Source organism: Canis lupus, chromosome 15 (genome assembly GCF_011100685.1).
Source record: "Canis lupus familiaris isolate Mischka breed German Shepherd chromosome 15, alternate assembly UU_Cfam_GSD_1.0, whole genome shotgun sequence".
NCBI lineage: Eukaryota > Metazoa > Chordata > Mammalia > Carnivora > Canidae > Canis > Canis lupus.
Genome location: NC_049236.1, coordinates 11,992,376 through 12,017,557, shown reverse-complemented (window position 1 = coordinate 12,017,557; position 25,182 = coordinate 11,992,376). Strand labels below are relative to the sequence as shown.

The 25,182-nt window shown below is 38.7% G+C and overlaps 1 protein-coding gene and 1 long non-coding RNA gene across 15 annotated transcripts in view; one reads left to right on the top strand and one right to left on the bottom strand.

Annotated features, from left to right (window-relative positions):
• Window positions 1-25,182, bottom strand: part of AGBL4 (ATP/GTP binding protein like 4) — a 1,422,311-nt gene that overhangs the window by 502,971 nt on the left and 894,158 nt on the right. The window lies entirely within an intron of this gene.
• LOC119868272 lies at window positions 11,921-23,402 on the top strand. 2 transcript variants are annotated; one of them, XR_005370238.1, is made up of 3 exons: window positions 11,921-11,980; window positions 18,850-19,002; window positions 23,279-23,402. It is a non-coding gene; the product is annotated as an uncharacterized LOC119868272 (long non-coding RNA). The 2 variants fall into 2 exon arrangements; XR_005370237.1 differs by having other exon boundaries at window positions 11,950-12,044.

Below are 25,182 nucleotides of genomic sequence, written 5' to 3'. Positions count from 1 at the left end.
ATAAGCAGGGGGAGTGGCAGGCAGAGGGAAAGGGAGAAGCAGACTACTGGCAGACCAGGAAACAAGATAAAGAGCTTAATCCCAGGACCCTGGGATCATGACCTGAGCCGAAAGCAGATGCTTAACTAACTGAGCTACCCAGGCCCCCCCAGAGTCTGTATTTTGAATATAGAAAAGATAATAAAAAGCTTGGTGTTCCTTCATGTCCTGACCAGATTTTCCACTCCAAGGCCACGTTTGTAGCTTCTTCACCCTTGTGTTAAAACTCTTCTCTTCCTGTTCACCCTAAGTCCATGTCTCTTTCCAACCCTCAATGATTCTGTAAGTCCCCAATATCCTGCAAATACATTTCCTTTTGTCTGAGTTAAACAGAATAGATTTCTATTCTTAGCAACTAAGGAAACTATATACATTTATATATAACCAATTTAACTTGAGACAATGAAAACAGTACCAACCTAAGTCACATTTGCCTTCTAGATAATTAGAATTATGCTGTTGAACAATAATGTTGATAAAGAAATCTTGAATTACGTATATGGTCTTTGCCAACTCATTTGCCTCTCTGAAAAGCAATTTCTCCAACTAAAAAACAAGAAGATTAAATTAAAAACCAAACAAAACAAGATGAAACTAACTGATCCTCTAAGGGTCTTTACAGAATTGACATTCTAGGATTCCAAAGACTATGAGGTTATGATTCCAAGAATTTCATTATAATGTTATTAGTTTTATAAGATGTTTTCAAAGCTTGAAACAAAGACCAGTAAAAAAAATTTTCAGATCATATGATAGCCTCAATTCACACTATATAAAGAACTGCCTATCTCAATTCTACATAGGGTAGCTCAGACATTTGACTGCTTCCTGTGTTGAATAATAAATAAGAATGTGGTAGGGGAGATACGGTGTGTCCACTGAAAGATGTCATTTAAGATCACATAGCTAATCAGTGTCAGTTAGTCACGGCTTCAACTCCAGTAATGTGGACTTTCATAGGAGAGATAGGTAGGGTGTTCAGGGAAGGATTCTTCAAGAAGGTAGCTTCAGGGTAAATCTTGACAGTGGGATAAAATGGGGTCATTTAATTGGGAGGAAAGATTTCTTGGAGGGAGTATATAAGAAAAGGATCATAGATGAGAAAGTACAAGATGTATTCAAAAGGAACTGGGCATGTAGCTGAAACATAGGTTTTATGTGGGAATCATTGGTGAGGAGTCTGAAGAGAAGCCTAAACCCAAATGTAGGGAATGGGATAGAGTCTGAATGTCAGGCTGAGGAATATCACCAAGGAAACAAATCATACATATGCTCCACTTTCTCCAAGTAATCTTTCCTGCTTCACATCTGCATCCTCCACCTTGTCTATGATAATGCCAAAGGAGGGACAAGATCCATATAATGTGGATCACAGACTTTGGAGAAGTCTTAGCTAAAAGGGAACAACAAATGGGTGGATTACATTTGCAGGCAGGACTACCGAATAGCTGCCAGCTTCTTATCAAAAGCTTTACCAGTCTAATCCTTTTTGAGAGAGTTCTAGGGATATCTTGAACTAGGTCTGGAATTTGGGGAAGGCATGAGAAAGGGGTGGTAAGTATGGAAAGAAGAGGGCTGTGACAGGAGAGTGGTTAGAAAGGCTAGGCCTTCTCCCCGAGCTGGTCTTCCGTCTTGAAACATAACATTGAGAAAGTGTTCTGCAAGCTGACAAGTTATTGCAAAAGGGAAGAAAAGAAGAGAAAAAATAAATTCTGTGAACTGAAGACAAAGGTGATGAGATCAAGAGGCAAATGCAAGGAGAAAGGTCTTAAAGGAAGATTTATTAGAGAGCATGGCTTGCTTCAGTCCCAGAGGCAGGAATGATTTGGAAAATAAATTCAGCAATGTTTCCTGTCCTTTTGGGCTCAGACCTTACAGAAAGTGATATTTCTCAAAAATGAGTCCCAGTCTACCCCAGGGCTTCCAGCTTGCTCAAGATGGATTCCCAGCATTGTGAATGCATATTTATAGGAATGAGGGTGAAAAGAATAGCAACTTCATTCTTTCTGGATTAGTTTTGGTCAGAAATTGCATCTCTATTTACTTGAAAATCAGTCAGACTGTAGCTGTACCAGTATCCCGGTCACTGGAAGCAGCAAAGCCTCAGCTGATCAAAAGTGCATCTGAATGCTGAACAGCTCAAAGATGCAGACTGCAGAAAAGGGAACTGCAGCCCTGCCTATGAGGTTAGTACACCCCTCCTGGCTACCTCTAACTTCAAAATTCAGTTAATTTCCTCAGTTAAAGCAGATCTGTATAGATAATGCAAAACTCAAACATACATTCAGTACCTACTCCATGTAAGCATTTTTCTAAGTACTAGAGATTTAAAGAAAAATAAGACACAATCCTGTCCCCTTACACCAAGAAATTCAATCTTACAAGAGATACAAGCACCCTGGCCAATGGTAAGAAGTGTTCTGAATGCTGCAATAGAGATGTGTGCCTGTGTAATCGGAGCACAGAGAAATTATGTGTGATGTGGTGGATGGACGATTAACTCGCCAGGAGATAAAGGGGTAATAAAGGAATTTCCAAGCAAAGAAAAAAGCATAGGGAGATAGAGCTGGATTTGGCATACAATTTAAGGGAACAGATATTTAAGTAATATCAGATTTTTTTTTTTACATGTCTGCTTAAAAACTCCTAGAGCCTTTCCACTGTACAAAAAAGTGGGGAGATAAACTCATCATCATATACCCTCCACCTATTTCATCTTGTACTCTTCTTTCTTCCTCTTCTAGTCCTGCAGGCCTTCTCTCTGTTCTTCAAATACATCAAGTTCAGCCCTATCCCAGGGTCTTTTCATTTGCTCTTCCCTCAACTCCTTCTTGTCTTTCATATCTCATTCCAGATGCCACCCCCACAAGGCGTTTTCCCCAGCTACTTAATTTAAATTAGACTAACTACAGTCACTCTCTTTCATCTCCCTGTTTCATTTTCCTCATAGCACTTGTCACCATACGAAATTTTGTTTCCTACCACTGAAATATGAGCTCCTTGATGACGGGCACTCCATGTCTATATCTGTATCTTCTGTGCTTAGAAGTTCCTGGTACAATGATTGAACAGATTAACTCAATGGTGATAAGAACCTTGCATCAATATGGAGGGCACCAGGCCTTCACTGGGTGTCCTGTATACTGATGCAAGGTTCTTATTCACCAAGCACTTGGTATTTTCTGTGTGCTGGGTCCATGCTGAGCCAATTATCTTATTTAACACTCACATCATTTTCTTAATGATGAAATATTTGAGAGATAGAGGGGAATTTAATAATTAAAGATGCATGCCTGCATCTGTTTTCTTACCATATTTAGAGTAAATTCATTAAGAAAGATCATAAGACTATTTTTATGAGTTCCTTTAATTAATTTAATTAAATTAATAATTTAATAATTAAATCAGTGCCATATTGCTCCTAAAGAGAACTAGAATTTGAACCCAGTCTATCTGACTCCCAAATCGACAATTTAACAATCAGTGAAAAGGGGTGATTGGGCTGCAATTGCTCTTAAGCTACCTCAGAAGCTTGGCATTTGAGGGAACTTCTACAAATGTATGATTATACAGGAGTGTATCATCCTGGAAGGGATGTCTTTGTGGAGAGGGGAGAAGTCAAATCTAGTAGTAGATCCCAAATCTTGCCCTCAGATACCAGAAATTCTCTCTATACTTAAACTCTATATGTACTCACCTTAGATTTAAAAACTGGGATAATATATCTACTTTTACATTAAAAATCTAGAAAAAAATTTTAAAAAACCAAATTTGATTTAGAACAAACACTTGGATAGTAAAGGTCCAATTCAGTTAATTTCCTGGACCTTTGACTTCATGCTGGCCAAAAATGGCATACTGTGTGTGTGTGTGTGTGTGTGTGTGTGTGTGTGTGTATTTTGTAGATCTAGGTCTAAATTAAAATTGAAGTGAATTATATAAATGTATATTATAGAAATATAAATAATAAACAAAAGAGGGAATGAAGACAAGATATCACGGGTAGGAAAATAAAACAAAGCTTGAAGTAATGGTATCACAAACAGACGCATACCATGAAGTCCTATGCCATCATTAAAAGTGGGCAGCCCTGGTGGCTCAGTGGTTTAGCGCCACCTTTGGTCCAGGGTGTGATCCTGGAGACCTCGGGTGGAATCCCATGTCAGGCTCCCTGCATGGAGCCTGCTCCTCCCTCTGCCTGTGTCTCAGCCTCTCTCTCTCTCTCTCTCTCTCTCTCATGAATAAATAAATAAAATCTTAAAAAAAAAAGTAGGCTTTAAATTTGAGCTTCCTAGTAGCCAAAGCAAAAAGGAACTATAACCAGTCACATGGCTTTTAGAGTTCATAAAAAAGAATCCAGTTGCTTGGGGAAAAAAGCCAGTTACTCACAATTTTTCCTGGTCATGAAACCTGACACTTTTTTTCATGCCTTCATATGGTATGCATCTGTTTTCTTACCATATTTAGAGTAAATTCATTAAGAAAGATCATAAGACTATTTTTATGAGTTCCTTTAATGGAGGCCAAGGGCAATATATCAAAGGGGAATTCTACAAAGGCGACTCTACGAAGTACAAAGATGATGCAGTTCAGTTATGTAGCTCTCAGATTATCTAGCATGTTAGCATGTTCTAAGAACAGGGAAACTAAGGAACTATGCTATCTTCAAGCAGGCTTTGATTAATGCTATTTCTTGTAACTGGATTTTTATTCAGAATAAGACAGCAAAGAATTTGAGGTTCTGCTTTGTGTCAAATTCCTGGAATACAAATAGTCCACTCTGGTAGTTAAAAGCATAATCTTACATAATTACAGTTAACTAAGTGGAGGATAGATCTTATACACTCTTTTGCAGAAATCAAACAAATCTGTGTACTTACCTGCATAGATGGCTGAAAAGGAACATGTGGATAGAGTAAACATTATCCTTGGAAAAATACACCAGATCTAATTTAATGCACTGACAATTGGCATAAAATTGCAGACTTTTCAACTTTCAATTTTAAATAAGACGATATATTTTCTCTTTTAATTAGAACCAAAGTTTCTAATTAAACTTTGGAATTGTTGGCCACTGAACTGAGCTGAACAAGGGGGCTTCCTTACAGTTCAAAGAGACAAAATCTTGGGAATAACTATCTATTCACGAGGGAGTGCTTTTGACCTAAGCTCTAAAATGCTACTTTGAAAAAAGGGAGTCTGGAAAAGTTCCCTGTTCAATGATTGTGTTTTAATAAATAAAAAGACAGCTGCAAAGAAGAGAAAGCAGCATATGGGATAAAAACCCTACAAGTAAATTGTCTGCAGAACGTTTCAGTAATCCCTGTGGCATGTGCTTCCTAGAGAATGATGGGACGTTTGTCAACACACGTAGAGCAAATGATAGGAAAAGATTCCCATATATAATTCATCTCTCTATCAAGTTAAATACACAAATACTTCAGTTGTGGGTTGGCACATACTAAATATTTAAAAGCTTCCTACAGTGCTCCAGGTCCTCACTGTTGCCATTCCAGACAACAGCAGGAAACAAGCATTTCCCACATTCAGAGTCACTGACAAGCACCTCTTTTCTCTTATTTGTCAATAAGCATTATTATTTTACTCTGGCTGTTAGTACTCTCCTTGGCCAGAAACAATTATAGAGAGACTTCAAGCTAGTGGGAATATACCCAATTATATTCATAGGTATGACTGATTTTTAAATTAGTTAGGTGTAGGATTCCACTGTTCCTTATTCATTAAAGAGTTATTTTTTCATAATATTTACATCACTTCAATGGACGTGTGTGTGAGCATGTGTCTCCCTCTCTTAGACAGAAACTGCTTGACAATAGTAGTTGTTACTAGCAGTTATTTTTTTTTGGTACACTCAGCACTTCTCACACAGGAGACGCTTAAATTGACTACAAATAAATGAATGACTACAAAAAATTGTCCCCCTCCATAAAAAATATTTGATTTTTGAGTGCTTTACACCACTGCTATCACCTCACTAATCCTTGTGCTCTATGCTCCTGAACAGGTCAGATTTAAATCATCAAAGGTACATCAAGAACATTCCACATAATATATTCTGCATATGATTTTTACATATGATTTCTCAGTTGAAATCTAATTCTATTTACATAACTACTTCATATGAACATTCTTTGAATGATAGTTATTATATAAACCCAGTTACATCTTTAAACTACTGTGCTGAGTCCTTCAAGTAAATTTGAGAAGTAAGAGTGAAAATTAGCCAAGCACATGGATGATAGCTTCCCTCTAACTCATTATTTAAAAAGCGTGTATTCTTTGAGGAGCGCCTGGGTGGCTCAGTTGATTGAGCATCTGGCTCTTGATTTTGGCACAGGTCATGATCTCAGAGCCAGGGTGGTGGCACTAAGCTGGTGAAGGGTTTCATGCTCAGTAGGGAGTGCACTTGAGATTCTCTCTCTCTCTCTCTCTCCCCCCACCACCCGCCCCTTCCCCTGCACTCTCTCTGTCTCTAACAATAAATAAATAAATCTTTAAAATAATAAAAATCACTCATGCTTTGATTAGCCACTGTTTTTCCAGGTCAATCTCTTTCTTTAAAAGGAAGACTTTAAGACACTAAATACAATAAAGACATGATCTATGTAAATAAGTATTAACTAAAAATAATATCAGTTGTTCTCTGCATTATCATATTAGATATTGTCAAGAGCTGAAGAAATAATTATTTTGCTTCCAAATCATTCATTCTCAAAGATGATCAAGAGGAGGAAGAAATGAGTGGGGAACAATGAGTTCCTAATATTACTAATATTAATAAGTATGATCATCTTAATATTAATAATTAACATTTATTAAGGGCTTACTATGTAGCAGGGGATGTTATATTCCATTCATTATTATTAACATGTCCTTTTTGAGAATGAGAAAATAGGTTTGAAGAGTTAAGTAATTTCCCTAAAGGTCACATAGCTGATGAGTGGTGGAGCTAGAATCAGACTCTTGATGTGTATAACTCCAGGCCTGAGGAAGTAACCTCAGTTACAGCTGGTCTTGTCTTACCAGAGCTTCTCAGAATAAGGCAGAGAAACAGGGCCTGTGAGGTCCCTGAAGGCCAGAATACATTCTGCCTCTATTCTATACTCCGATCCAATCCTGGGGCTTTAAAATCCAGTTAGATACTTTAATAATTGAATTTATATCTCATGCTTTACCTTTCCACTGAGCTTCACACATGTATTTCATTGTCTGCTAGACATCTTCGCTTGGATGCCTAGTGGACATCTGAAAAGTAATATGTCTGAAATAGAATTCTTGATTTTCTTTCTTCTATTGGACTAACCAGTCATTGAAGTAAGAAACCTAGTAGTCATGGCTCCTTTCTTTCTCTAGCATCTACTATTAAATCCACAGGCACACTCTTTTGACATACCTCCTGATAGCAATCACTTTTCAGCACCCCACCTCTAGGACCTAAGGCGCCTAGATCACCGTAGGCGCCTCCTTACTAGTATCCCTTAAAACGCCATTTTCTTTCTGCTGGGCCACTAGCAGCCTCCCTGGCCTGAGGCCCTCTTCATCTTTCTTCTAGATGACTACAGCAACCTCTTTGATGACTTGCTATCTTCACTCTTGCTCTTTCCCCCCTTCCCTGGTCCCTTTAGTCTACTTTCTAGCTGGCAGCCAGGTAATATTTTAAACATAAATTAGATTCACATTACTTCCTTTATTGAAAGCCATTGAAAATTTAGGGCAAAACCCAAAATCTTTACCACAGCCTATAAAGTTCTACATCTGATTCAACTCTTGGCTATTTCTCAGATCTTTCTTACTACTTTCTCAGTTCTGCTCAGTTACACTGGCCTTCTGACTTGTTCTCATCTCTGGGCTTTACACTGTTGCTTTTGCCTGGAATGTTTTTCTCTAGAGCTTCATATGGCTCACTTTCTTACTAATTCAGATTTTTGCTCACATGCCCCATATTATCTAAAATATTCCTCCTCTATAACTCTCTATTTTTTCTTCCTGACTTAATTTTATGTCACTTATCAATACCTGATAGTGTACTATATATTTATTTTGTTATGTGTCTTGTTCCACTATAATGAAAGTTTCATCAGGGAAAAGGCTTGATTTTATTCATGTTGTCTCCCCAGGATTTAGAACAGTCTAGCACACAGTAAGTGGTCAATAAATATATACTGCCTGGATGCAGTTTTTCCAAAGTTCAACAAACAGAAGCATGGCATAATTGGTGAAAAAAATATTTGCAAAATGAAAATGGGCATGAATATCAGAGAGTGGTTTTATAGGTGAGTGAGATATGTTTGGAGCCAGGCAGACTCAAGTTTGTGATGTCACTCCCCGCCCCACACCCCAGCTTTATTGAGGAATAATTGATAAATACAATTATATTTAAAGTATATAATGTAATGATTTGATACCTGTATATATTGTGAAAGGATTCCCACCACTATGTTAATTAACACATCTATCACCTCACATTTTTACCTCTTTTTTTTTCAATGAAAACATTTAATTTCCATACTGCCATGGGAAATGTCAATTGTACAACACAGTATTATCAACTATAGTCACTATGTTGAACATTAAATTCTCAGATCTTATTCATCTTGTAACTGAAAGTTTGTACCCTTTTGCCAAACTCTCTTTGGCAACCATTTTTCTACTCCCTGTTTTTATGAGTACATTTTTTTTTTTTTAAGAGAGGGAGAGAGGCAGGGGGAGTAGCAGGGGGGAAGAATGCTAAGCAGGCTCCATACCCAGTGTGGAGACCAATGTGGAGCTTGATCCCATAACCCTAAGATCATGGCCTAAGCTGAAATCAAGAGTTGTATACTTAACTAATTGGGCCACCCAGGAACCACATGAGTTCAATTTTTTAAAAAATATTCCACATATAAGTGATACCATGCAATATTTGTCTTTGTCAGTCTGGCTTATTTCATTCAGCAAGGCCACTTTTAATGTTCTCTTCAAGGGATGGTAGAGAAACCAGCTGAGAATGTGTGAGTAGGCCCAGAAACAGGATCACTTTGAAATCTTACCCCTTGCAATGTGGGCACTTACAAGAGAATCCTATCTAAGTAATTGATTCCTGCTTCAAAAATGGTAGAGCTGGGTTTTCATAATGGAGAAGGGGCTGAAATCTCCATTCATCTAGACTGGCTTTTCAGTTTAGTTCCCAGAATTAGCACTTTGCCAAGTAGCTCCCAACCTGGGCTTAAATATTTCCAGTGCCTAAAAACTCATTGTCACATTTACCAAAACTTTGCCTGCTCTATCACTTCCCCCAAATCATATATTATCCTTTGACAAATAAAGTACTAAGCTTAAAATACTAAGCAACTAAGAAAAGAAAGGAAGAAGAAACCAGTATTTTCAAAGCATCTACTATATGCCAATAATTGTGCTAAATGCTTTACCAGTTTACTTTATTTAATCTTCATAAAAACCTGTGATATAGAAATTTTTATCCTCAATTTAAAGATAGTATGACTAAAGTCCAGAAAGATGACGGGACTTGCTTAAAATTTAGTACTTGACTCGAGACAATTTCATGATTTTGTGAAAACAAACCCAAAGAAACCAAAACCAAAACCAAGGCAAACAAGTAAACAAAACACCAACACCTGGTTAAAACTCAAGAGTCACAGCAGGAAACAAGGTGGCACACTCAAACAAGCTAATGCATAAGACAGTTTAATGTAAGACTATTTTCAAAGGTGGAAGCAGAGTGCAGAAAAACCAGATGGATAGTGTTGCACCCAGAGGCCAGATACCACCTGGAGGCAGGAAGGGAAGAGGGGAAGGAATGGTTACCAGACCTGGGAAGCTGAGAAGCTGTGTTGAGTACCAATTACAAAAGTGACAAAGGACATAGGCAGCCAGTACCACTCCTCAGGGTGAAAACTGGAGAAATACATGACACAACTTTACATTTCTCCCTCCGTCTGTCTTTTAATGGCACCCCTGATTGACTGGAACCTAAGAGAAATCATAGGTCAAGGGAGACTGTTGATGTAATCCACACAGGCAGGCCTGGTGAAGAAGTGTAAAATAGTATGGAAAAAGGATGGAGAGAAGATCAGGAGGGACAAATTGAATATATCCTGCATACCTACTTAAAGAAGGTCATGAAAAGCTATGAATAAGCCTGAATTTGGATTATACTACTTTGTCTCAATTGCCACATTGTGTTTTAACCTGCCAATTCTTGTTTTGTTCACTATAATACTTCAAAGAAAAGATTCTCTTTAAATGATTATTATTTTGCAATTACAGCCCACTTTAATGAAAATTATGTGCTTTTTTTTTTCATAACAACTTCTCTAAAAATTCCTCTTTGGTACTTCATGAACATCCCATAGTTCTTTCAGAGCATTTATATATAGCCTTTTTTAATTGTTTCTCTAAAACAATTAGAATTTCATTATTATATTTGAAATTTTAATATAGTCATTATAATGTCAAAGGAAACTTCTCTGAGACACATTCATATTTTCATATTAATGGAAGTACTATTATAATGTTAATAGAAAAATGGGTTTAATCAATTATTTAATTCATTCATTAACTACATATTACCTCCAAACTCAAGGGAATGTAAAACAAACAACTCATTTAAAACAACAAAAAGGATTGTGCTTTGGAAACTTCCAAGGTATATTCAGTAACTTTAAATCATTTTTATCTGGAATGACTAATCCCATAGGAACAGAAATAGCACACCATGTGAAAAGAACATAACCCTTTGAGTTAGAGGGACCTAGATTAAAGCCCCAGCTCTATAGTTAACTGGCTGTGTGATTTTGTAACATCTTAAAGTCTCTGAGCCTGTTTCTTTGTCTATAAAATGGGTAAAATAATCTGTATCTCATAGAGTTATTTGAGGATTGTGGTAAATAAAATATGCAAAGATTATATGAGAGTGCTTGGCGCCTTAAAAATGCTCAGGAAATAGAAGGTATCATCTGTTCATTTTTATTCTTAAATAGGGCTTCTTTCAAATGTCCTTGCTCCCTTTCCATTTAAGAACTGCTTTGCCTTCATGTCTCACAATCAGAGCCTGAAACTAGCCCTAAGCAAGGAGTCCTTTGCTTTCTCCCCTCTGGGCCCTGACCTATCATTCTTTATTCCTCCAGACAAAGGCACCTGTCATACCAAAGGTCCCTATCCTCCAAATGGTATTTCTCTGTCTTAGCACAGAAAAGGAAAGGAAGGCCAATGGTTTGTTGGTTTGTGGTTGTCTGTTGTTTGCTTTATGCCTCCAATAGAGGAGAAACCACTCCCCAGGTCTGATGTACTCTAAAGCCCAAAGCAGGGGCAGAGGAGCTGGAAATAGGAAACCTGAAAACTTCAACCCATGAAGAATAATAACCTTTTCCATTGGGCCCACATGCTTAGCACAGTCTGTCCCTAGGGAAACTGGCAGTAAAGGAGGCTGGATTTAGGGGCAGCAGTATTATCATTACTCCAATTTTATTTTATTTTTTTTTTAAGATTTTATTTATTTATTCATGATAGACGTAGAGAGAGAAAGAGAGGCAGAGACACAGGCAGAGGGAGAAGCAGACTCCATGCCAGGAGTCCGACATGGGACTCGATCCTGGGACTCCAGGATCGCGCCCCGGGCCAAAGGCAGGCACCAAACCGCTGAGCCACCCAGGGATCCCCATTACTCCAATTTTAGAAGGTAAGAGATCAGCTCAAAGTCAAGCCAGATTTTGATCAAGAGGAGGGCCACAGGGGCAGCTGCCAATAGTGCTAATCTCTAAGATGTGTTCAACGTAACTGAAAGCATAAAAAGATGATGGGAAACATTCCATGTAACAGAACTCTCTATTCTCTAACTCTTTATGTTAAGGTAAAGGATGATGTTCTGAGGGTGGAACCTGGTAAATGCAGAGCAAAAGATGAGAAAGCAAGTCCAGGACAGGTTTGTTGGGCTGATTTTCTCAAGTTCACCTTGCAGCTTAGCCGTCTCTTTATCCAAACATTCTGTGAGTTCAGGCTCAGAGAGCCTTCCTGTCCTTCCTTCACTTCAGTTACCTCACCAAACTTGCCTCTAACTTTCCAGTTACTTCCCTGAGCCTCATTTTCCTCAACTTAAAAAAGGGAATTTTGATATTTTAAGGCTATTATAAAGATTAGAGAAAACAAATGTAGAATATTTAGGCTATTATCTGGGCATTAAGTGGTAGTTGTCATTGTCACTCCTGTTTGTTATTTTTCTTTCTGGCATCATCATCTGATTATCTCGCAGTTGTCTATTTTCCTATCTATCTGTTCCACTAGACTGTGAGGAACTTAAGGGCATGGCCCACATGTGCCCACCTCTGCATCATCAGCACTTAGCACAGAGAAAACTCTCAAACATTTGTCAAAGGAATGAAAGAATAAATGGCTCCTTCTCTGACTGCTCAAATGTTTGCAGCCACCTGAATGGCACTTGAGGTTTATTCTGCAGAGGAGAGTGCAAAGGAGGCCCTTTGTGAAGCTGACCTTTAGGTTTTGGCCCCATTCAGGCACCTTTTCCTTCTTTGGCTCCTATTTCACAGGAAGAGAGATGGTATGAGACATCAAGGGAAAGAACATCAAATCCTAGAGAGCCTAGATGCAATTTGCACTTCCACAAATTGCCCGGAGGACCTTAAATTGCAACTAATTATCACCAGTAATTAGAGCTACTCTTCAGAGAGGCAGAAATAGTGTCCTGTAGAGAACACCCCATGTTCCTCAAAGAGAAATTCAGATGGGACAGATGTCACTCCCTTCTCATAATCCTTCCTTGATGAGGGTGCTCCATTTGGCTTCAGTGACGGACCCAGAGACTTACCGCCTGGACCAACAAGATATTAATGACAGGAATGACACAATGCATCTTGGAAGTGTTCTGAAATTTTAAAAGTGTTTTTAGCCAATACCATACTAGATTCTCAGACCAGTCCCATGATGGAAATAAGATTCATGCCTTTGTTGCACACCTACCATGTGCCACTTATTCTACTAAGCACAGAAAATACATTATTACACACCCTATAAAATAGCAGCCTTTGTAGAATTTGAAGACTCATGCAAGAAGCAGTAAGTAGTATTTCATTACAGTCCAATGTGATCAGTGCTATAATAAAAGTATAGGCAACTGTGTTTAAAAATATATATCCCCATGATACAGAAATGGTTATGGGACTAGGTAACTCAGAGGAGGTGGCATTTTATCATCACAGCAAATGCACGTAGTAATACTCTCGGTGTAAAAATAAGGAAACTGAAGCTCACAGAAGTTAAGGAAGTTGCTTGTGGCTATGTGGTAAATAGGGAAGTCAAAACCAAAACCTAAGTCCTTTCAATCTCTGGCTTGCTAAGGGAACACCTCTATCCAATATTGAATTTGCCTCTACAGTTTTCCTACAAACGTTTGTCTAGCATATGCTTGAATACCTTTAGTGACAAAATGTTTATCACCTCATAAGGCTTCCCATTTCGCTGTAGGGTAGAACTCATTTTTTAAAATGTCCCTTCTTAACAGAAATAGCAATGAGGAAGAATTACTGTGCTTAGAGAGGGAAAGGGAGGGCACGGGCATAACTGTTGATACAGAAAGTGTGACTTTCCAGAATAGTTTTGAGCTAGACAGGGAAGAAAAGCTGGGCAAAGTGAAAAGGATGGAATAGATCAAGAGTTGATGAGGATGTGGAACAACCGGAATTCTCCTATATTGCTGGTAGGAGTATGACCTGGTAGTACGGACAATATTTATAAAGTGGAACATAACTGTGGCAGGCTGAAGAATGTCAGACTCCTCAAGGATGTCCACATCCTAATCACGGGAACCTACAAATGTTACCCTGTACAGCAAAAAATACTTTACAGATGTGATTAAATTGGGATCTTGAGAGGGGGAGATTATTCTGTATTATCTGGGAGGACCTGATGTAATCACAACGATTCTTGTAAGAGAGAAGGCACTGTAAAGACAGAAGCAAAGAAAGATTTGAAGGAGGAAGGAGCTATGAGACGAAGGTGCAAGGAATGTAGCTTTAAAAGGTAGAAAAGACAAGGAGACAGATTTCTTGTTGGAGATTCCAGAAGGAGCCAGCCCTGTCATCACCTTAATTTTAACCCCATAAGACTCATTTTGGACTTCTTACTGACAGAATTGTAAGATAATAAATTTGTATTGCTTTAGGCCACTAAGTTTGTGGTAATTTGTTATAGCAACAACAGGAAACTAACACAATACATATACTTGATGGCTGACCAATTCTTTTATATCCCCAATAGAATACATGCATATATATGTGCAAAAAGACTTCTTCAATAATATTCTACAATACTATTTGTAATATACAAAAATAGGAAGTACCCAAGTGCCATCAACAATACAACAGATAGGGATCCCTGGGTGGCGCAGCGGTTTGGCGCCTGTCTTTGGCCCAGGGCGCGATCCTGGAGACCCGGGATCGAATCCCACGTCGGGCTCCCGGTGCATGGAGCCTGCTTCTCCCTCTGCCTGTGTCTCTGCCTCTCTCTCTCTCACTGTGTGCCTATCATAAATAAAAAACAAAAAAAAACAAAAAAAAAAAAACAAACAAAAAACCAATACAACAGATAAATAAATTGTGGGACTAAGTCAGGATAATGGTTATCCTTGGGGGAGCGGAACACAAAGAGGGCTTCTGAGATTCTGGTAATGTTCTGTTTCTTAATTAGGATGCTGGTTACATAGGCATATTCAGACTGAAAATTCATCAAGCCGTATATTTATATGTGCACTTTTATGTTTGCATATTATATTTCAATAAAAAGTTTAAAAACAAACCAAAGTTGAACTTACTGAGGCTACTGGATGGACCCTCTGGGGGGCCACCATGAATGTCTCAAAGCCAAAGGGTATTTGCCTAGGGTCCAGTGTTTAAAAATGAGAATGATTTTGGTCCTAAGCAAAAATTTAACAAGGTCTGCTACCTTTAGGATTGCAGAAAAGTCTTAAAGTCTTTCATGCCTGTTGTTTAGGCACTTTCCCACTGTGGACCTCATGACTCAGTGGACATATTATTCCACCCGTTTGAAAAATACAGCATGTTGTATTTTTATGTTTGTTTCTGCAAGGACAAGATAGCTCTGCTGTTGTGGAGCAACCTTGGTCTGGGAGACAGCAGACATGGATTTGAATTCTGGCTCTGTCACTGACTTGCTGGAGTATCACAAATCACTTCATTCTAAGATCATCTGTACCAGTTACCTAACACATCTAGTTTTTGCATTTCTAAGAATCTCCACCACATCATTCTTTCCATAGGAATGAAACCTGAAGGTATTTAGTCCCTTTCCTCTGGTCCTCAAGCTGGGATGCCTGCCTTGCTTTCCACAGACTCTCCCGTTTATTAAAACAAAGGGATGTTTCTTTTCCTAGCTGCAGGGATGGGGTGGGTAGAGGTAGGGTACTTCTTTTACATCCTTGTTCTCTGGTGTGGAGGTATAACTTTATAAAAAGTCCCCTTTCCTTGAAGCTTTCTTCTTGCGATTGAAAATATTCACAGATAACCTTTCAAGTCCGCTCTGCTGGTAGTTTAATTTGTGGCTTTTCTCTAAGGAGTAATTATATTTTCTAATTCTTCCATACTTGTTTTTGAGTAGGCTGCTTGTAATTTAAAGTTTACTGTATACTATTAAAAAAAAGTTGCCTTAAAAAAAAAAAAAAAGATCATCTGTAAAATGAGTGGCTATGGGGTTAACTATAATCTGTAGGAATTAAACATAATATGTGAATACCCCCGGCTCCATGATTGGCACATACAGAAGATTAGCATACATGTTATAGCTGAATGAGGAGGAAGATTTCACTGGGGAATGCATATGGAGGGGAGAAGGGGAAGTTATGCCTGAGCCCTAGTTCTCTGAACAAGGAAGACACAAGGCTGCAGTAGAAAAAAAAAAATCCCAGAGACCGAGCTGGTTTAGACCAGGGCTGAAACAGCCTGAGATATGAGAAGAATGGAAAAATGCCAGAAAAGTAACATCAATTATCATATATAAAGAGAAAAGTGTGGTATAGTCACACCAATAGGTCAGAAAGCAGAGATTCCAAGAGGCATGTAAGGAATGGAGCCCTGGGTAGGCTAAGGTGAGGGCTTCAGGACACAGGCTGTGAACAGATCTCCAGGGTGAGGAGTCCACTGGCTTAATAATGTGAAGGTAGTCAGAGACTTTAAAGGAGCACTGCTGGACTGAAGAGGCTGGGCTTTGAAGGATTTAAGCAGGAGGCTTGTTTAGCTAAACCCTTCCCTAGGTGAGGCTAGGGTTTGGGGCACACTGCCTCTCACCCATGGATGGCTTTCGGCATTTGCAGATTAAACAAAAGTTCAAAAATCTATTTTGATACCTGGCAATATGCTACTCAATGGTTTTCTGTTGTGTTCTATGACCTTTCTGCTGTGTGTCTGTTTTGCTATTGATTTTAATTACGGAATATAATTTCCGGCATGAGGACTCAGGCAGCTCCCTCCGGCGGGCCAAGCTCTTGCCAGGGCCTCCCAGAGGAAGGCAAATGGGAAAGCAGTATGGCTTAGAGCTATGTGCTATTCCTTACAAAGGACACAATGGGTTCTTTTCATATAAATGTCACTGCTGCGGTCTGATGCTTCTCTGCCATTCCACTAAGCGTGAAGGGGGAATATGATGTGGGAACAGAAATACTGCCCAGCTGCTGGGCTCATTTTAGTAAAAAACAAAGGAGCCTCCAAAACACAGCCTGAAACCACATATACAGTGTGCTTAAATTGTAAGGGAGGCAGCCAGTTTCCCAGTTTAGGTCTGAAAACAATACTAGCAGATAGAGTGTGTGTGTGCATGTATGCACGTGTACATGCATGCACACACACACACACACACACACACTTTACCTTCTTGAGGCAAAGTGCATGGTGCAAAAAAGTCATAGAGTGTGGATCTAGAGACTTGAGTTCTAGTCTCAGCTGGGCCATTACGTTCTATGGGATCATAAGCAAGTCACTCAATGCTTTAGGCCCCCAATCTCCTAACCTGCAAAATAAGATGATTTGATTCAATAATTGTCTCCTCTGTGCCAGGCATTGTGTGATGTGACTTAGTTTCATCATTAGAATGAGTCTGCCAGGAAACGTTATAATCTAAGTTCCTCAGGATAGGAAGTATCTCTTTCATTGCACTTAACCATTCCTTACTATAATTTATTTATATAATACCTGCCTCTCACCCTAGATCATGACACTTTCAGGACAAAAGTAGGTCTAATTTAACCTGTGTTCCTAGTGTCAGGACCTGTCAGAGTAAGGCTCACACAAGAAGAACAGAGGGTTGTTCAAGATTAAAGCCCAACTGATTGCTAACTTCTCTAAAACACCATCTAGGAGCAGAAAGTTATGAAAAGTTCTCCCTGTAGCTTTGGCTTTTTTGATACCAGACCAGCAAGAGTGTTCATCTGTCTTTTACACATACACAGTCACACACATGCACACACACACATGCGCACACACACACACACACACACACACTCAGTCTAGTGTGCCAGCAATAACAGTCCAGGATCTATCAGGCAAAATCAGAATTCACAGTGATAGGAAATGGGAGCAGTTTGAGGGGACCTTTTTCATAGACTCATAAAGCAGAAACTGAAATCGATATTAGCACTCAAGATGTATATGGAGTACCTTGGGATCAATGCTTACGGAAGGGCAGGGATGGAAGGAGGAGAGGATGGAGGGAAAACTGAGTCATGATGCAAGCCCAAGGGCAGTCTCAGCTATATACCATTGGGGAGCTATGGAGCTAGAATGGTCTTTGAGAGTTGTTCCAAATTGGGCCTCCATGAATCAGTTATTTGATGTGGAATCCCTAGGAAGAGGCATAACTGTGGCCTGTGTTATAGCTTACAGCTGAAGTCTGTCTGCTGAAAACACTCCTAGGAGGTGGGGCAATAAGTCTTCCTTGAAGGGGAATATGGTTGGTGCATCATAATAACCATCACAGATCTTAAGGTCACTAAGTTCGGACTGGCAATGAGTCAAGAGGCATAAAACTCTAACAAGACTGAACAGCTGGTAGAAAGGGATAAGAAAACATCTGCTAGGGTAGAAGTCACAACAGGCAGCTTAGGGTCCCAGACGTTCACAATGGGATTAGGGATCATAAGTCCAAGCTGACAATGGGCCAAATCCAGGGAATCAGGCAATGTTCACAGAGTAGGCAGGGCTCAACTGACACAGTAGGCATGATTTCAAAGTCAGCAGCTAGGAGACCTCCAGGAAGTAACAACAAAGAATCAGGAAAGAAAGACTCTACTATTTATTGAGTTTCTTCTCTGTGCTAGGCATTTTATATGGTTATTCTCCTTTTATCCTAATAAATACAAGTTAGGATATGATATTCTCCATATTATTGATGAGGATGCTGAGGCTTAGAAGATTTCAGTAAATGTCTCAATTAGTAAGTGCTAGAGTTGACATTCAAGTCCAAATTGCTATTGACAGAGGAGGGAAAGCACTGGGGCCCAGGTGAGAGTTTCTTGTATGTATGAGCTTCTCAGTGCCCAGATGAAGGAAAACCCAGAAGCCCACAGGCTCTGTGAAACCCTAAATGAATCATTCATCTATGGGTCTTTTCTAATTTTTCAAATTAAGAATGAAACAATGACCTCTAAGATACTTTTCAGTTCGAAGTATCTATCAGAATGTGAACCTAACAATACTAGTATATGCTTCCAAAGAGACTTCTCTACCCAGTAGACCATGCTTTTATCTGCAGTTTCACTTTCCATGGTTTTAGTTACCTGCTGTTAATCAGTCTGGAAGAAGATGATCCTCCTGATGCATGGTCAGAAGGTCAAAATCAGCTTAATGCTATGTCACAATAGCTACATCATTAAAATTACTTCATCACATAGGCATTTTATCATCTCACAACATTGCAAGAGGAAAGGTGAGTACAATACCGCATATCTCATTTTATCCTGCTTCACTTTACTGTACTTCAAGAATATTGCGGTATTGTGGTTGTCGTTTTTGTTTTTTCTTAACAAATTAAAGGTTTGGGGCAACCCTGTATCAAGCAAGTCTATTGGTGTCATTTTTCCAACAACATTTGCTCACTTTGTGTTTCTCTGTCACATTTTGGTAATTCTTGAAATATTTCAAATGTTTCATCATTATCATATTTGTTATGATGATCTGTGGTCTTTGATGTTATTATTGTGATTGTTTTGGGGTGCCATGGATTATGCTCACATAAGATAACAAACTTAACTGATAAATGTGTGTGTTCTGACAAATCCACTGGCCAGGAGTTCCTCTGTATCTCTCTTTCTTAAGGCCTCCCCATTCCCTAAGACATAACAATATTGAAATTAGGCCAATTAATAACCCTAAAATGGACTCTGAGTGTTTGAGTGAGAGGAAGAGTTGCATGTCTTTCATGTGAAATCAAAAGCTAAAAATGATTACATTTAGTGAGGAAAGTATATTGAAAGCCAAAACAGGCCAAAAGTTAGGCCTCTTGCACCAAACAGCCAAGTTGTGAATGTAAAGAAAGATTCTTGAAGGAAATTAAAAGTGCTACTCCAGTGAACATACATTTGAAAAGAAAATGAAATAGGCTTATTGCTATTATGGATATCTTATTGCTGATATGGATAAAGTTTTAGTGGTCTTGATAAAACAATTGGCCACAACATTCCCTCAATCCAAAGCCTAATCCAGAGCAAGGCCCTGATTCTCTTCAATTCTGTGAAGGCTGAGAAAGGTGAGGAAGCTGCAGAAGAAAAGTTGGAAGCTAGCAGACACTGGTCCATGAGGTTTAATATAAAAGTTCAAGATGAAGCATCAAGTGCTGACAGAAGCTGCAGCGTTATCCAGAAGACAAAGCTAAAAAACATTAATGAAAGTGGCTACTGTAAACCACAGATTTTCCATGTAGACAAAACAGCCTTATCCTGGAAGAGGCCATCTAGCACTATCATAGATGGAGAGGAGAAGTCAATGCCTGGTAGCACAGCTTCAAATGACAGGCTGACTCTCTTGATAGAGGCTAATGCATCTGGTGACCTTAATTTGAAGCCAAAGCTCATTTTGAATTCTGACAATCATAAAGCCCTTAAAAAGTATGCTAAATCCACTCTTCCTATGCTCTATAAATGGAAAAACAAAGTCTGAATGGTAGCATAACTGTTTACAACATGGTTTACTGAGTATTTTAAGCTTACTGTTGAGACCTTCTGCCCAGAAAAAGATTTCTTTCAAAGCCCTACTGCTTATTGATAGTGTATCTGGTCCACCAAGGGTGCTGATGGAGACGTACAATGAGATTAATATTGTTTCCATGACTGCAAACAAAACATCCATTCTGCAGTCCATGGATCAAACAGAAATGTCAACTTTTAAGTCTTATTAATTAAGAAATCCATTTCATGAAACTATAGATGCCATAGGTAGTGATTCCTTTAATGGCTCTGGGAAAAGTAAATTGAAAATTTGAAAAGGATTCACCATTTTCGATGACATTAAGAGCATTCATGATTCCCGGGAAGAGGTCAAAATATGAACATTCGCAGGAGTTTGGAAGAAGTTTACTTCAGCTCTCATGAATGACTTTGAGGGGATCAAGACTTTAGTGAAATAAGTAACTGCAGATGTGGTGTAAAGAGCAAGAGAACTGGAACTAGAAGTGGAGTCTGAAGATGGGAATGAGCTACTGCAATCTCATGATAAAATCTGAACAGATGAATTGTTTTTTTTATGGATGAAAGTGGTTTCTTGTGATGGAATATACTTCTGGTGAAGATGCTGTGAAGATTGTTCAAATGACAGCAAAAGATTCAGAATAGCACATAAACCTTTGATAAAACAGTGGCAGGATTGAGATCAACTCCAATTTTCAAAGAAGTTCAACCGTGGGTAGGATGCTATCAAACCACTTTGCACACTACAGAGAAATAGTTCATGAAAGAGTCACTTGAAGCAGTAAACTTGATTGCTGTCTTATTTTAAGAAATTGCCACAACCACCCCAGCCTTCAGCAGCCACTACCCTGATCCAACAGCAGCCATCAACATGGAGGCAAGGTCCTCCACGAGCAAAAAGAGTATGATTTCCTGAAAGTTCAGATGATGGTTAGCATTTTTACCAATAAAGTATTTTTAAATTAAGGAATGTACATCGTTTTTCTTTAGACATAATGCTATTGCACATTTAACAGATGACAGCAGAGTGTAAATATAACTTTAATATGCACTGGGAAACCAAAAAATTCATTTGGCTTGCTTTATTGTGAATATTTGCTTTAGTATGGTAGTCTGAAATCAAATCTGTAATACCTCCAAGGTATGCCTATACAATATGATATTTTGAGAGAGAGTATGTGTGTGTGAGAGAGAGACCCCACATTCATATAACTTTTTAAACTTATTTAAATTCAATGAGTTAACATATAGTAGTATATCATTAATTTCAGATACAGAGTTCGGTAACTCATCAGTTGAATATAACACCTAGTGGTCATTACATCCAGTGCCCTCCTTAATGCCCATCATCCAGTTACCCCATCCTCGACCCACTTCCCCTCCAGCAACTCTCAATTTGTTTCCTAGAGTTAAGAGTCTCTTATGGTTTGTCTTCCTCTCTGATTTCATCTTATTTTTCTCTCCCTTCCCCTATGTTCCTGTTTTGTTTTTTAGATTCCACATATGAATGAAATAATATTGTATTTGTCATTCTCTGATTGACTTATTGTGCTCAGCATAATACACCCCAGTTCTATCCATGATTTCATTCTTTTTGAAGGCTGAGTAATAGTCCATTTTATATACATATACACACATATATATGATCATATTGTTATGATCGTTCTATTTTATTGTCATTGTTAATCTCTTACTGAGTCTATCTTAAATCATTAAAATTTATCATAGGTATGCATGTATAGGAAAAAACATAATATTTATAGGGTTTGATACTATGATACTATCTGTGGTTTCAGGCATCCACTGGGGGCCTTGGAGTATACACCCCATGGAAAAGAAGCAACTGCTATGTAGGATAATTATTAAAAGCATGAGCTTTGGAGTTATAGAGACCTGAGTTCAAATCCTGATTCCTGACAATGTGAAATTTACTAGTTATGTGCATGTCTGTTTGAGGTGTGAGATTTTAAAGACACCTTAAAAATGTATGAAAGAAACAGCCTAAAGGGTATTCTATTTTCAATTTAGGACTTATAAAACAGACTTCTTCTAGGCTACCCCTATAACAAAAACTTGGTTCCTGTGGGATATGAACAAGAATTAGGAATTCCCATATTTCACCACAAGAGAACTTAACAGTTAACCGAGAATCTGGCTGGGAGTTTGCTAATGACAGGTCCTCATGGCAGGGCAAACTACCTGGGACAGACCACATGAGGGTATGTTTTCTAGAGAAGATTTGAAAGCTCTGATCAATTAAGAGAGAAAGAAAGAGGGACCAAGAAGATCACCAACAGTAGGCATTATAAGCAGATACTATTATGGACTGAATGATTGTGTTCCCCTCAAAATTAAAATGCTGAAGCTCAAATTCCCAATGTGATAATATTTGGAAGTGGGGCATGAGGATAGAACCCTCGTGAATGGTATTAGTGCCCTTATAAGGGAAGACATGAGAGAGATGATCTCTGTCTCCAAAATATGAACACCAGCAAGAATAGTGGCTTCCTGAAAAATCAGGAAGCAGATTCTTACCAAAAACTTAATCAGCCAGCACCTTGATCCTGGGCATCTAGCCTCCAGGACTATAAGAAAAAAACGTTTGCTGTTTGAGCCAGCTAGTCTATTGTAATTGTTATAGCAGCCCAAGTTAACTATAACAGATGACCTCAGATGACTATAACAGATGACAGATGACCTGGTACACCTTGATGGTGTCCTGTCTGAGGAGCAACCCAGACCTCCCATTTCATAGCCAAGATCAAGGATGATTCAGAGAACACCCTATGGATTCAAAGTTCTAGTGTTCCTTTTGCCATAAGATCAATACACCAGATACTGGTTTTGAAGGGAGGAGGAAAGAAGGATAAGGAAGCAGAATCTGAAAGATCAGATAATTTTACTAAAGAGCAATGTATACATAAAGGGATGGTTTGGTTATGGCATAGGATTAAGTTGCTGGTATGGAATAATTCAGTGTTACTTTTTGTTTGTTTGTTTGTTTTTGCTTTTAATTTCAAGCTTTCTAGCACACTGAAATCTTGAGGAAGACCAGAGATGTTTTACAGAAAGGAAGATATTACATCTTGTCTATGAGCAGCAAATAAAATTTCTGAACCCACTACAATAAAATAAAATATTAACATCTGACTTGTGCTTTTATATTTTTAATTTTAGAATTTGTACATCTTGTTCACTGTTGCATCTCTAATGCCAGTACAGTTATTGACACATAATAGGATCTTAGCATGTATTTGTTGAATCAATTTAATGAATAAATGAAAGAATACATTTCAAAAGTAAGCTTCATAACCCCCTCCCCATGAAGTAAGTATTATTATAGCACCCGTCATACAAATAAAAAAAATCTAGGCTCAAAAATATTAGCTGAGTTGTTAAAAGTTTCCATTAAAACAAGAATTCACAAGGCACATGTATACACCTTGTACATTATTGTATTGGAGCTTGAACCTGAGTCTTCTGACTCTAAGTCTGTTTCCATTAAAACAAGTTTCTGGGGCACCTGGGTGAGCGTCTGCTTTCAGTTCAGGTCGTGATCCCAGGGTCCTGGGATCAAGTCCCACATCAGTTTCCCTGCATGGAGCCTGCTTCTCCCTCTGCCTGTGTCTCTGCCTTTCTCTCTGTGTGTCTCTCATGAAAAAATAAGGAAAATCTTTTAAAAAAGAAAATAAATAAAACAAGCTTCTATCTCTTATTCTTACTTCTCTCCCATGTCAGCCATAAACCTACCACTGAGATGCAAAATGACATGAAAATATTTTTGTAAGATCGATTCTAGGCCTGGGGTCCTGCCCTCTGACTCATGATTCAGATTCCTATCCTGTCATGATCATCTGTAGTTAGCAGTTCTGAGATATTCATGTCTGATTCTACATGGCTTAGTTTAAGAACATGCAAACAACTTCCTGGCACTGACTTCCTGTTTATACAGTAAAGTCAATAGCCCTCAGCACTTTCAGCTCCTTTTAGTAGTAATCCAACTGTTTCTGTCTTTGGGGCCCCAGATTGAGAACTCAGAAATGTATCCACTGCTGGAGGCTTATGGTTTCTGTCTATTTATAGTAATGCTTTTATGCAAAACAGAGAAAGACCTCTTTTAACCCTGGCTTCTTGCGATGATACGTGCATTGTATTGCAAACATTTCCAGACAGGTAAGAGGGTTAAGGGTAAGAGTGAAGCTATGATTGAAAGACTAGATTTTGAATAGACCACCTACAAGAAAAGGTTTGGGAACAAGTCTGAAAGGTGAAGACAGAATGTTAAAGCAATAAAGACCTCAGAAGTCACCTCCTCAGCTGTGCAGAAGGGGACAACCACAACCCAAAATGCAGAAAAGAATTTCTCAAGGTCTTGAATTCTAAAATATGCTGACTTAGCCCTTAAAGAGCCAACATTCTAACACTTCTCTACTCCCTATCTCTGCATACATTTACTCCGTATCTCTGCATACATTTCCCAGCAGATGGCTCTACACCTAGGAGACTCCTCCCCCCAAATCCTTGTGGAATCAATAATTGCCATTTGTCTTATGAAGAAGATTCTACACTTCATTTCAAAGCCCTCAGAAATTTAGGTAGAGTTTAAGCCAGTTGCCAGTGGTCACCCAGCAAAACATGTTATATTTGATTCACGTTCTTCTGACTTCTAACCTTTAGACCCCTATATCTCTACCACTCACCTATGTATGATGCAAATTCATCACAATCTCCCTTCCACTGAAAACAAAACTATGTTGACTCTCTGTTACTTATAAGATAAAGTCTGAAATTGGCTTTCAAATACTTCAGTTACCTGGTTTCAGGCTGATGTAGGCCCTCACTGTTCCACTAACACATGCTTAACCAACTGGGGATTCCTCACTGTGTCATGAACATGCCACGCAACAGCACATCTCCAGGATATA